The following is a 12,183-nucleotide window of genomic DNA, read 5'->3' as shown; positions in this document are numbered from 1 at the left end:
AAAAACCTTTTGAATCCATGGCACCCATAGAGACTAGATTGTTCTTAAGATCTAAATATGACGAACATCAGTTAAGGTTCTAACAATTTCATTTGCAGTCTGATTTGTATAGAGCCTATACCGTCTATCTTGCAAGGAAGCATTGTTACCCATCAAAACATTACCATGAGACTTATTTTCATATGTTATGAACCAGCTATTGTGTGGACACATATGATAAGACCAAATTGAGTCTAGTACCCGTTGTTCAAAATGTTGTTGTTGTATTTGTTCACCAACAACCATAACCAAATCGTTTTCTGATGAGGAATCATTCTAAACAACAACGACAACACAATCTTTCTTTGCTTTCTTTGGACAATCCCTCTTCCAATGATATGCTTCTTTGCGGTAATTAAAGATGTCCTTTGGACCAACCATGCTCCTTTTGCTACCTTTGCCTTTTTTTTCCCGCCCTTTGGTAGAATCAGTCACTGATAACCCGAAAACAGAGGCTTCATCATAATTCCCAGACGCTTGTAGTCGAAGCTCTCTAGAATAAAGACTAGACTTGACTTCTTCAAGTGTAATGGAGTCCTTGCGAACATTAAGAGAAACTCACCAAATTGTCATAGGAAGGAGGGAGAGAGGCTAACGAAATTATTGCCAGATCTTCATCTTCTATTTTGACATCAATGTCACGAAGCTCCATTAGAATAGAGTTTAACTTATTAAGATGTTCTTTTAGTGGCGTACCTTCTCTCATTCAAAGGCCAAACAAACGTCATTTTAGAATCTACTTTTTGTAGATTCATTTCGCCATGAAGAGTTTCTCCAACTTGAGCCATAATGCAAAAACGATTTTCTTTTTAGAAACTTCATGAAGAACTTCATCAAACAATGACAAGAGAACCAACAAGTAGACTTTTTCATCTTGTAACTTAAGAACGGACTTATCAACCTTCAACAATTAACCAAAGAGAGGTGCCTAGATTCCATGTTCTTTCAACAAGGCACATATCTTGATGTGTCAGAGGTTGAAGCTATTTTTCCCTTTGAATTTCTCAGTCTTGATTGTGTTGACCATTTTCTTGATCAAATCTTGAAGATGCCACACGAACAAAATGATTGATCTCTAATGACCTAGACCCACCACATAACAAATGCAAAACTAATATGAACCGAAGCTTTCATACCAATTTGTTGGGTTTAAGATTGAAAAACATGAAAACAGATAGGGTAGCAAATGATAGAAGAAGAAAAAGAAGAGAGATAACATAAAATATATGTTTATTCCGATTAAACAGAATTAATAGTACAACAAAGATTGGGTTCAGAAGCTCTCTCTTGATCTCTTATCACCTGCTAACTAACTCCTTTTATAGGAATGCACAGATAAAATAATAATAGAAGAACGTTGACAACAATTAAAATAGTTACAGCACAAAACAATGTTAATGAACCATTGAATAGACTAATATTGGTTGGACGCTCCACTAGACACACTCCTCTAGAGTAGTTAAGTGGACAACCAATACAGAAGACAAATTAGAGAACTAGACTAGGTGACCCATGTTGTCGTCCATCCACCCTATCATCCAACACTTTCAAAACTAGGATTCTCATTAGAATAATGGATTATTCTTAAATCAATCTATTAATATGATCCAACTTAAAACCCAAAACTTGGTATGATCAGTTTAGTTGATTAAAATCAATCTCAATCCATTAAAATCATGAGTGTCTATAAAATAAAGTTATCTCTCTTTTTCTTTCGATATATATTTTATGTTACTTTGTTATTTCTTCTAAACCTTTTTCTTTGAATCATTCTTATAATGAAAGCAACTCCCAAGTCAAGACAAAGACACATTCATGTTGTCATAGAGTTGAATTTTTCTAAGACATAAAAGGAATGAAACAAAATGAACTTTAGGTTCCTTGTACATAAGAGCAATATCACAAAAACACAAAACTATAAAAGAACACTTTTTAGATAGTTGTTTTGAGCCTCGAGGATCAACCTTCCTCATTTCCTTTCTCTTCCAATCTCATGTCTTAATCTTGAAAAACTCACCATAAAACAATTGTATGCCAAGTTATTTTAAATCGAAGTTGTCGTTGTATTTTTCCCTCCAAACTCTTCATTCTCCAAAGTATCTTGAGAACTAAGTCCATAGCTAAAATATCTGCCTCTATGGGAATATTAAGAATATTTTCTAATAAAAAGCCATGTTTCTTTTCTAAGCTTTCACATACATATTCTTTTGAATCTAAAGATTATCCTATACCTATAATTATAGTTTACCTTTTTAGCATTCACTTTTTGATGTGCCCTTAGTTAGTGTGGCATCATATGGAATGTGAGATGTTGTCTTTTGAGGTGCATTCTGAACCATTTTGAAGTTTAGTTTTCAGAGTCAAGTTCTTTATCATTCTTATGTTTGATATAGCTTTACTCTAATGTTGGATGATGTGTTTGTATCCTTTGATAAGTCTTCTATCTAAGGCCTTGTTATTCAATAGTTTGCCAAAACAAGTACTCTGAGGGAAGCATTCTTCATCAAGCATATGGGCTTCAAGGAATCTTTTGTGTTCTCAATTCTTTGGCAGATGCTTTGAGACAACCTTTCTGAGCATCATTGTCAGCATTTCAGAATGAATGAACATGTTTGCTTCTTAATAGATATAACACTAAAACACTTGAGCAAAATCTTAGTCATCATTTAAACCCATCGTCCTTACAATTTGCATTGCTAATGGTTAAAAAAAGATGATGAAATTCAATAAACCAAGAGGAGGGGGTGAATTGGTAACAAAATGTACTTTTTAGAAAAAACATAGTTACAAAAAACTTTTGTATGGATCATATCACAAACACATATGAATCAAACGTAATCAATACTTAATCAATCTTTCCTTAAACATGATCCTTCATTAACATCATTTCTTTCACAATTATAAATCTTGCAACTTTATGAAAAACTTGATTAATACTTGAATGAGAGAAAAAGATCAGAACAAGAGAAGAAAGACACAATCTTTTTATATTGGTTCACTTTCTATTACTAGAAAAGTTAATCCAGTTATCTAACCCACAACCAAAATTAGATTTTCACTATGCATCAAGAATCCTTACCAGAAATCACAACCAATCTACAATTCCCACCTTGGAAAAGAGATTAAGGCACCCAAAACTAAGGTCTTTTGTGAATATAAGCCTAAGAGAATCCTACTCTTAGCCCAAACTAGAAAACTCTATTCTAGCTTGCTTTAAGCGATTCATGCATAACCAAAAAGACCATGTAAAACCAAACACAAAAACAACCGAGTAAGAGAGATACAACCTGACCAATCTTTCCATAAAAACCTTGTTGGATTGAGTAGGTGATCTTCTTCATCTCAAAAGACATAACTCACTTTCAATAGAAGATCTTCATAATCAAACGATTAAGAAGTTGTGAGTAACTTTAAAGCTCTTTTCTTATTCACTAATGACAGCACAAAATCTTGCTCATTCAAAAGCTAAGATGTTATTTTTGAGATGTATTAAGTATCTTCTATTGATCTCTTGATGTGTATATGTGAACACAAGCTGGTTATTTATAGATAAAACAATTATAATTGCCTATAATCAATTAAATCTACAAAGTAATTGATTAATTCAATGAAGTAATCAATTAGATTATCTAAGTAATCAAATAAAGTGTTCATCCCAACATTTGGAAATAACTCAAGAACAATGTAATTGATTAGATGCCCTAAGTAATCGATTAAAGTATTCTTGTTCACTTTTGAACAACTCAATGAGAAAAAAGTAATCAATTAATTCACTTGGTAATCAATTAAAGCAGAGACTCCTGAATAAATCAGTCATTGTCTCAAACAATAGTGTAATCGGTTATGAGACCGTTGTAATCGATTAAACTGATACGAGACTCAACTCTACAAGCTTCAGACAACTTGTTGTAATCAATTACCACAACTCTGTAATCGATTAAAACAAAGAGTTGTTGCCTCTGAAGAAATTTTTCTAACTTAGAAACTTTTTCTTCACACAAACCATGATGATGCATGATGTCTGATGCAATGCAAATATCAAATGTACTAAGATGTCACAACCAAGTTAACAACCAATACAAATGCCACTCAAGGGAGTTGGGCATGTAAAAGCCAAAACTTCTTCAAAACTTGTTCAAACTTTTCCTTGAGCTTCAAGCTTTAGCCTTTAGGTTGTTCACCATGTTGCTCCCCTTATCTCTAACAATAGTTTGTCATAATTAAAACCAAGGATGTGGATTCAATATGTTTAACCCACAAATTTAGAGAACTAGAGTAGTAGTCTCGAATAACATAGATCCTTGTTGATAATTCGCAATATCGAGTTTGAGCTATAAGCATTTTGTCACATTATTTTAATTGTAATTGGTCTTCAAATGATCCCACATATCTTTAACATTGGAGAAGGAGCACAAATTACAAACTATTTTAGGCTCAATGGAGACAAGGATCCAAGAAATATTTTTTTGCATCCTTGGTTTCCCATGTAACCAATGCAACTTTGTCTGTGGGAGTAGTAGAAGTCCAATTGAGATGACCAGACAATCCTTTCCCTTTCAGAAAAATTTATAACCAAAATTCCCAAGCATGAGAGTTTTTTCCAATAAAGCGAGTACAAAAGTTGTCCAAAGCCATGAATTCACAAAGATGGAAATGACACCCAAGAATCATAATTGAGACCCAAGAACCAAAATTGAACCCATAAACAAGAAACATGTCTAACAAACCAAAAATGAAAGGTTTAGAACATCAAAACCAGAAGCTACAAAAAGACCAAGGCAAGAGCGACGACAAAGAGAATCGTTTAAAAAATCACAAGTCTGATCGAGAACCTATTAATACCATGTCAGAATTTCTTTTTATTCTACATTTCATTGATCATGATATCATCTATAAATATTACAAAGATATTTACAACCATCAATAACACTAATGATACAATTATTCTAATTATTTAATTTCTATAATTAAGGAAACATACACAACTTCTAATTTAAATAGATAGATTATAATAAGAATATAATAGGAAACAATAATCACATGATCCTTGCTTGACAAGATAGAGGCATTATTGCAAGAAATGATTATTGAGGTACCGATTCATGTGTGTAGCTAATGGTTGACATCAAATCCACCATTAAGTTATCCAAGAATCTTATTTCTCAGGTTACAAGAAACACATGTTGAGACATTATTTCATTTTCTAAGACATCAAGTAAATAAAGGATGGCTTGAGTTGGTTTATGGCCTTATAGAAATGCAAACAACAAATATATTGAGCCACTAAGGACGGATCGTTTGGAATATTTGAGAAGTGGGTCAGATTTATGTCCCTTGAATTTTAAAATTAAGGGAAAATGTTGTGTATAATTCAAACGTGTGATAGTTAAAGATTTAATGCAATTATAGTAGTTAGTTAGTTACTGACCATGCAATTAAACACTATAATTGGTGTAATCCATATGTAATTAGTTTGTGTAATCAATAAAAAAATTCTACTTCTAAGAAACCTTTTGTTCTCTCATGCGTGTGTGTGTGCTTTTCTTATTCCAAACACACATGACCTTGAAATTGGCTATAATAAAGTAAAAATTTAATACTAAATTTATACATTAACTTATGTATTAGCTTTATCATACATAATGATGCATATGACACTATATGCATGTGTAGGGTGTTCACGGGTTGGTTTTGTTGAGTCCAAAACCCTTTTGTGTTTTAATTATGACAAACCTTCTGAACACAAATCATAAGTATTTTTTGAGTTTATGCCTACTGATGAGTTTGCTTAAGTGTATTAAAAAAGAGTTAGTTCTTTAAAGAGAAACAACTGAAGAAAACTCAGAGCAAACATAGGTCACTTATAAAGGATGATAGGCTTGAAAAGAAGACTCAAAGTGTCCTTGGTTGTGTAGTGCAATAAAGTCAACATGCTCATTGGATGAAGAGAAAACTTCAAGCCATGAGAAGGAATCAACAACTAAAGGAAAAGAAGAACATTGCTCTAGATAAAAAAATTATGAGTAATTGCAAAGAAGCAACATGTGTAGAGATAGACATGATAGGAGAATCATCTCCAAATCAAAGCAACATTCTATAAAGGTATAATATGAAGATCTGCATAATGAACATTTTTGATTGTTGGACGATGGATGCTAGAGATCGATTGGACAACAATGGTCATCTGGTCTTGTACTCTTGTCTTTTGTATTGGTCACCCAATCTTTTGTAATTTGGTGGAGTGTCCAGTCGTGTAGAAGGAATTGTCTAGTCTGGTGGTTCATTAACATAGGTTATGTTGTAACTGTAACTGTTTTCTATTTTTTTGTTGCAACTATTTTTAGTTAGACAATTAGCTATCGTCTCCTTTATAAGGAGATCTATATTCTGGGTTCAGAAAGCTTGAAAGTACTTTGAACCCTTTCATTGAAAATTCTGTTATTTGCAATAAACTTAACAATTTTGCACAATATATGTCTTCCCCTTTTATCATTTGTATTTTCCTATATGAATAGAATTTCTTGAATATTACCAACAAATTGGTATCAGAACTTTGGTTGAAGATCAATTTCACATTTGTCTCGGGGTAGATCAAATAATCATTGATCGAACATTCTATTTGTTATCTAATTGTGTTGTGTCTTCAAGATTCTATCAAGAAGATGGTCAACATAATAAAGATTGAGAAATTAACAGGGAAGAATAACTTCAACCTTTTGGCGCATCAAAATTTGAGCCTTGTTGAAAGAACAAGGAATTTGGGCTCTTTTCTCCGGTCAATCATCGAAGACTGATAAGTCAGTGCTTGAGTTATAAGAGAAAAAGGTGCACTCAGTGATTCTGTTATCTCTATCTAATGAGATTCTTTATGAAATTTTGAAGAATTAACTATTGTTGGGCTTTGGCTCCAATTGGAAAAACTTTTCATGACAAAATTAATTTGCAACAAGTTGCTTATGAAACAACATATGTTTGGCCTCCAAATTAGAGATGGTATGCCACTAAAGGAACATCTTGATGAGTTAAACTCTATTATGATTGAGCTACATGACATTGATGTCAAGATGGAAGATGAAGATCTAGCAATGATTTTGTTAGCCTCTCTCCCTCTTTGCTATGAGAATTTTGTGAGTTCTCTTAGTGTAGGCAAGGACTCCATTACCCTTGAAGAAGTCAAGTTTAGTCTCTATTCTAGAGAGCTTCGACTAAAGGTGTCTAGAAATGGTGATGAAGTCTTTGTGACTGGATTATCGGTGATTGATTATGCTAAAGGGTAAAAGAAGAAGAAAGACAAAGGTGCCAAGAAGAGTAAAGTTGATCCTAATGACAGCTGCAATTACTACAAAGAACTAGGTCATTGAAAGTGAGACAATCCAAAGAAAGCACAAAATTTTTTTGTTGTTGCTCTTGTTTAGAGTGACTCCTAATTCGAAAGCAATTTGGTGAACAACTACAACTACAACTACATTCTGAACAATGGGTACTAGATTGAGGTTGTTCTTATCATGTGTCCACACAAACATTGGTTTGTGACATGTGAGAAGAAGTCTGGTGGTAACGTCCTCATGGGTAACGATGCTCCTTGTAAGTCTGTCGGTATAGGTTATGTACAAATCAAAATGCATGATGGTGTTGTTAGAACCTTGAATGAGGTTCATATCTATGGGTGCCATGGATTTGAAAATTTTTTCTTGCTGGGTTGAAGGTGGAGTTATGCAGATCAATGGGAAAAGGAATTATATGGTAATGTAGGGAACCAAGTAAGGAAATTTGTACATCTATCATAGGTCCATTGTGACAGGCTCTGTCTCTGTTGTTTCACAATCTGGAAGCCATGCGTCCAATGGCTCGTTTGATAGTTTTCTATGGCACCTAAGTTTGGGCCACATGAGTGAAAAAGGTATGGATATTTTAAGCAAGCGAGGCTTACCTGGAAATCACAAAGTGAAAACCTCTTCAGTTTTGTGAGCACTAAGTCTATGGGAAACAACATTAGATGAAATTTCCAAAGGTTGTGCACACAGCAAAGGCCATGTTGGACTACGTCCATTCTGACTGCTTGGGGTCTTCGAGAGTTTCATCACTAGGAGGAGCAAGGTATTTCTTCTCCATTATTGATGATTACTCTAGGATGACATGGGTATTCATGATGAAGCAGAAACCTGAAGCTTTCAAAATTTTCAAGCATTGGATGGTTCTTATGAAGAATCAGATAGGAAAGACAAATAAAGTGTCTTAGGACTGACATTGGCTTAGAATTTTGTTCTACTAAATTCAATGAATTCGATAGAGATGAAGGCATAGCAAGACAATTGACAATGTATTATACATTATACTCAATGGAAAAACAGAGTAGCTGAAAGAATGAACTGAACCTTATTGGAAAAGGCTAGATGCATGTTATCTAATTTAGGAGTGAATAGAGTTTCTGGGCTAAGGCACTTAATACAATATGTTATCTTGTGAATCACTCATCGTCCATTTCCATAGACTTCAGAAACCTTATTAAGGTGTGGTCGAACAAACCGACTAAATACTCAATGTTGAAGGTATGGAGATGGAGTCAAAGGATTCTGAGTCTCGTCTTCATTTGAAAGCAAGGTCATTCTCAGTAAAGATGTCATCTTTGATGAACTCTCTATGTTGCATTCTAAATCTAATAAAGATTTGGGCAAGGCTGAGGATGCTGCTAAGTAAGTGGAGTTTATGGTCTTCACAATCAGAAACATTAGTGATCAAAAGTAACTTGAATCACTTGATGAGATTGATCAGGATCTTTAAATGCACCCTCAGAAGCAGCAAAAAAACCTAGCACCTAGAAAGTCCCAAAGGCAAATCAAAGCTCCTAATAGATATGGCTTTAATATAGTGTCTTATGCGCTATAGGTAGTAAAAGAAATTGATTCATTCGAATCAACCACTTATCAGGAAGCAATTTGTTGTTCTGAAGCTGAGGAGTGGACGATGGATATGAATGAAGAGATGGAATCCATTCAAAATAACTAGACTTGGGATTTAGTTGAGCTACCTGAAGACAAACAAGTAGTGGGGTGCAAGTGGATCTTCAAGAAGAAGTCTAGATTGTTCGCTGAAGAAGTCATTCATTGTAAAACATGTCTGGTAGCTAAGGCCTACAGTCAGAAGGAAGGAGTGGACTACAATGAAGTATTCTTTCCAATAGTTTGACACATCCATACATGTTTTGATGGTCCTAATAGCAACTTTGGGCATGGGTTAGAACAACTCGATGTCAAAACTGCCTTTCTCCATTGAAGACTAGAGGAAGAAATTCAAATGCAATAACCTAAAGGTTTTGAGGTGGAAGGTGATGCAATCCTACCCCTCGAAGGTATTGGATAGAAGACTCCAAGAGGATTGAGCTAGAGCTGCTAAAGAAGGCTCTTGGATTCTCATGAACCTTAGGGTAGTGATGCAATCCTACCCCCCAAGGGCATTGGATAGAAGACTCCAAGAAGATTGGGCCAAAAATGCAAGAGAAGGCCCTAGGGTTCTCATAAGCCTTTGGGTAGATTTCGGGCCCATGGGCTAAGTATGAGCCCACTTATCTTGGTACATATTAGATTAAGGTTTCATCAATTTTGGGCCTTGTATTTAGGGCTCCATAATATAGGTAGGGTACCCTAGAAATATAGGATTTTTCAGCCCTTGTATTTTAGGGCACCTAGACTAGTTTTTGTATTAGGGGTAGTTTTGTAATTTCACATGAACTAAGTGGATATTTGATGTGTGTGGTTGGAAATAAATTTAATTGAATTGGTAGAAGCCCAATCCAATTAAATTTTAGAGGGGGATGTGAGCATTTGCTTACTACACCCCATTGCCACATCATATAGTCATACTTTGTGCATGTTCTTCATGCTTTTCATGCCTCATGACACCTAAGCACACTTAGTGGAGAATCTTGGAATTGATCTTGGATTAGTGGGCTGAACCATAACTTAAATTCAGTAATCATAATTAGTGAAATTTTGGCTCCAAAGTTTGGCTCCACAAATTCAATTTCAAATTCAAGTGAAATTTGAATTTCCCTCCAATTTTGTGTGACACTTAGGCTATAAATAGAGGTCATGTGTGTGCATTTTTTTGAACTTTGATCATTTGAATATTAAACTTCAGATTTCAAAGCTCATTTAGGGCACAAAATTTCGTGCTCTTCTCTCCCTCTCCCCTCATTCATCTCCTTCTTCCTCCAAGCTCTTATCCATGGCCTCCTATGGTGGTGAGCTTCTTCTAGACTCATCTTCTCCTTGAAGTGGCGTCTCCTCTCTCTCTTCCTTTCTCCATTCCGCTGCCATTCATCTTCCAATAAGCAAAGGAATCCATTGATGAAGAAGATCCTAGGCCTACAAGCTCCAATGGAGCTTACATCACCTTAAGTTATGGAAAGAAAAACTAGAAAGAAAAGAAAAAGGAAAATAGAGGGTAGAAATAAATCAAGATGAGAGGGAACAAATAAGGGAAGAAGAAAGAAGGAAAATACTAAAAGAGTTAAGAAAAGAAAAACATGCCTCATATAGTAGTCATGACTCTTGCAAGAGCCTAAGTGAAGAACTTGGTGACTATTATGATGGAAGGCATAGGTCATATCTTAGACCTCACTCCCATAGGAGAGAAAAGGAAAGAAATCCTCAAGAGGCTAATATTAACCTCCCATATTTCCATGGGAAGGACAATGTAGAGGCTTACTTAGATTGAGAAATAAGGGTAGAGCAATAACTTAAAAGGAAGTCTACTTCAAAATATTATGGCTCTCACTCATATCCAAAGAAATACCAAGGTCAAGGCATCATAGGGGCAGTACCTTCTAAGCCCAAAGATGATAAGGGGAAGACAATAGAAAAGCAACCCCCTAAGGCTAGTATGCAAGAGAAGGCTAGCTTTATAAAGTGCTTTAAATGTCTTAGAAGAGGACACATTACTTCTCAATGCCCCACCAAGAAAACCATGATTATGAGGGGCCAAGCCATTTATAGTAGCCAAGATAAGGCTACTACTTCACCTTCCTCAAGTGAAACTGAAGAAGCAAAAGGGGGAAGAATCTAGTGAAGAAATCTACCCCCAAGAAGAATGACAACCTTTAATGGTTAAGGAGAAGTGTAAGGAGGTAAATGTCTCCTCCAAGAGGTTAGCTAAGAAGAAAAGTCATTTTGCAACAAAGACAAAAGTTAAAGAAACTTCCCCTCTTAGACAACCTCCACATCTCCTCCTTTGTAAAATGACACTTGTTAGCACTGCCACACCTCTTAGGCTTGAGGTTATTCCTCAAGTGAAGAAGTTTTTGGATGAGGGTTTGGTTCGTAAGAACTTAAATCCTTATGCTTTGTTGGTGCCCAAAATAGGTATTATTAGGCACCAAATCCCTAAAATAAGTGATATGATGAATGTGTTGAGCGTTGCAACCCCTTTTTGTAAAATCACTCATGCACCCAACATCTTCATGATTCATGTACATAAGGACTCATTAGGTAGGTTTGTTCTTATTTTTGGTTTTAATACAAACCTAGGTGCTCATATGGGACACCTTAGGTTTGTCATACTTTTTTGTTGGAATAATCAACATGAAAATACAGAAAAAAGGTACATTTTATTGCATTACTTTCCTTTATTTTTTTAAATAGTGATCAAGGAGTTCCCACAGACCCTAAGAGAATAAAGGTCATTCCTGATTGGCCCACTCCACCAAGTATAAGGGAAATCTAGGGTTGTCATGACTTAACAAACTTTTACAAAAGGTTTGTCCCATATTTTTCTATACTTGTAGCACCACTCATTGAGTTAGTGAGGAACCATGTTCCCTCATAGGAAGATGCCCAGGAAATGGGTTTTCAGACTTTACCCTACTCTAACATACCCAACACCACTAATATATATGTTTTTATTCTTTTTACAGGTATTGAGGGAAGGAGCCCAGAGTATCAAGAACCTCGGGGTTTGAGGTCAAATCCTTTCCAAGGGGGAGGGGATAATGCAATCCTACCCCCCAAGGGTATTGGATAGAAGACTCCAAGAGGATTGAGCTAGAGCTGCTAAAGAAGACCCTAGGGTTCTCATGAACCTTAGGGTAGATTTCTGAGCCCATGGGCCAAGGTTGGGTCCACTCTTCTTTGTAAATATTAGAATACG

The sequence above is a fragment of the Glycine max genome, chromosome 2, assembly GCF_000004515.6.
Source record: "Glycine max cultivar Williams 82 chromosome 2, Glycine_max_v4.0, whole genome shotgun sequence".
NCBI lineage: Eukaryota > Viridiplantae > Streptophyta > Magnoliopsida > Fabales > Fabaceae > Glycine > Glycine max.
The sequence above is the reverse complement of the archived record's forward strand: the minus strand, read 5'-3'. Positions refer to the sequence as shown.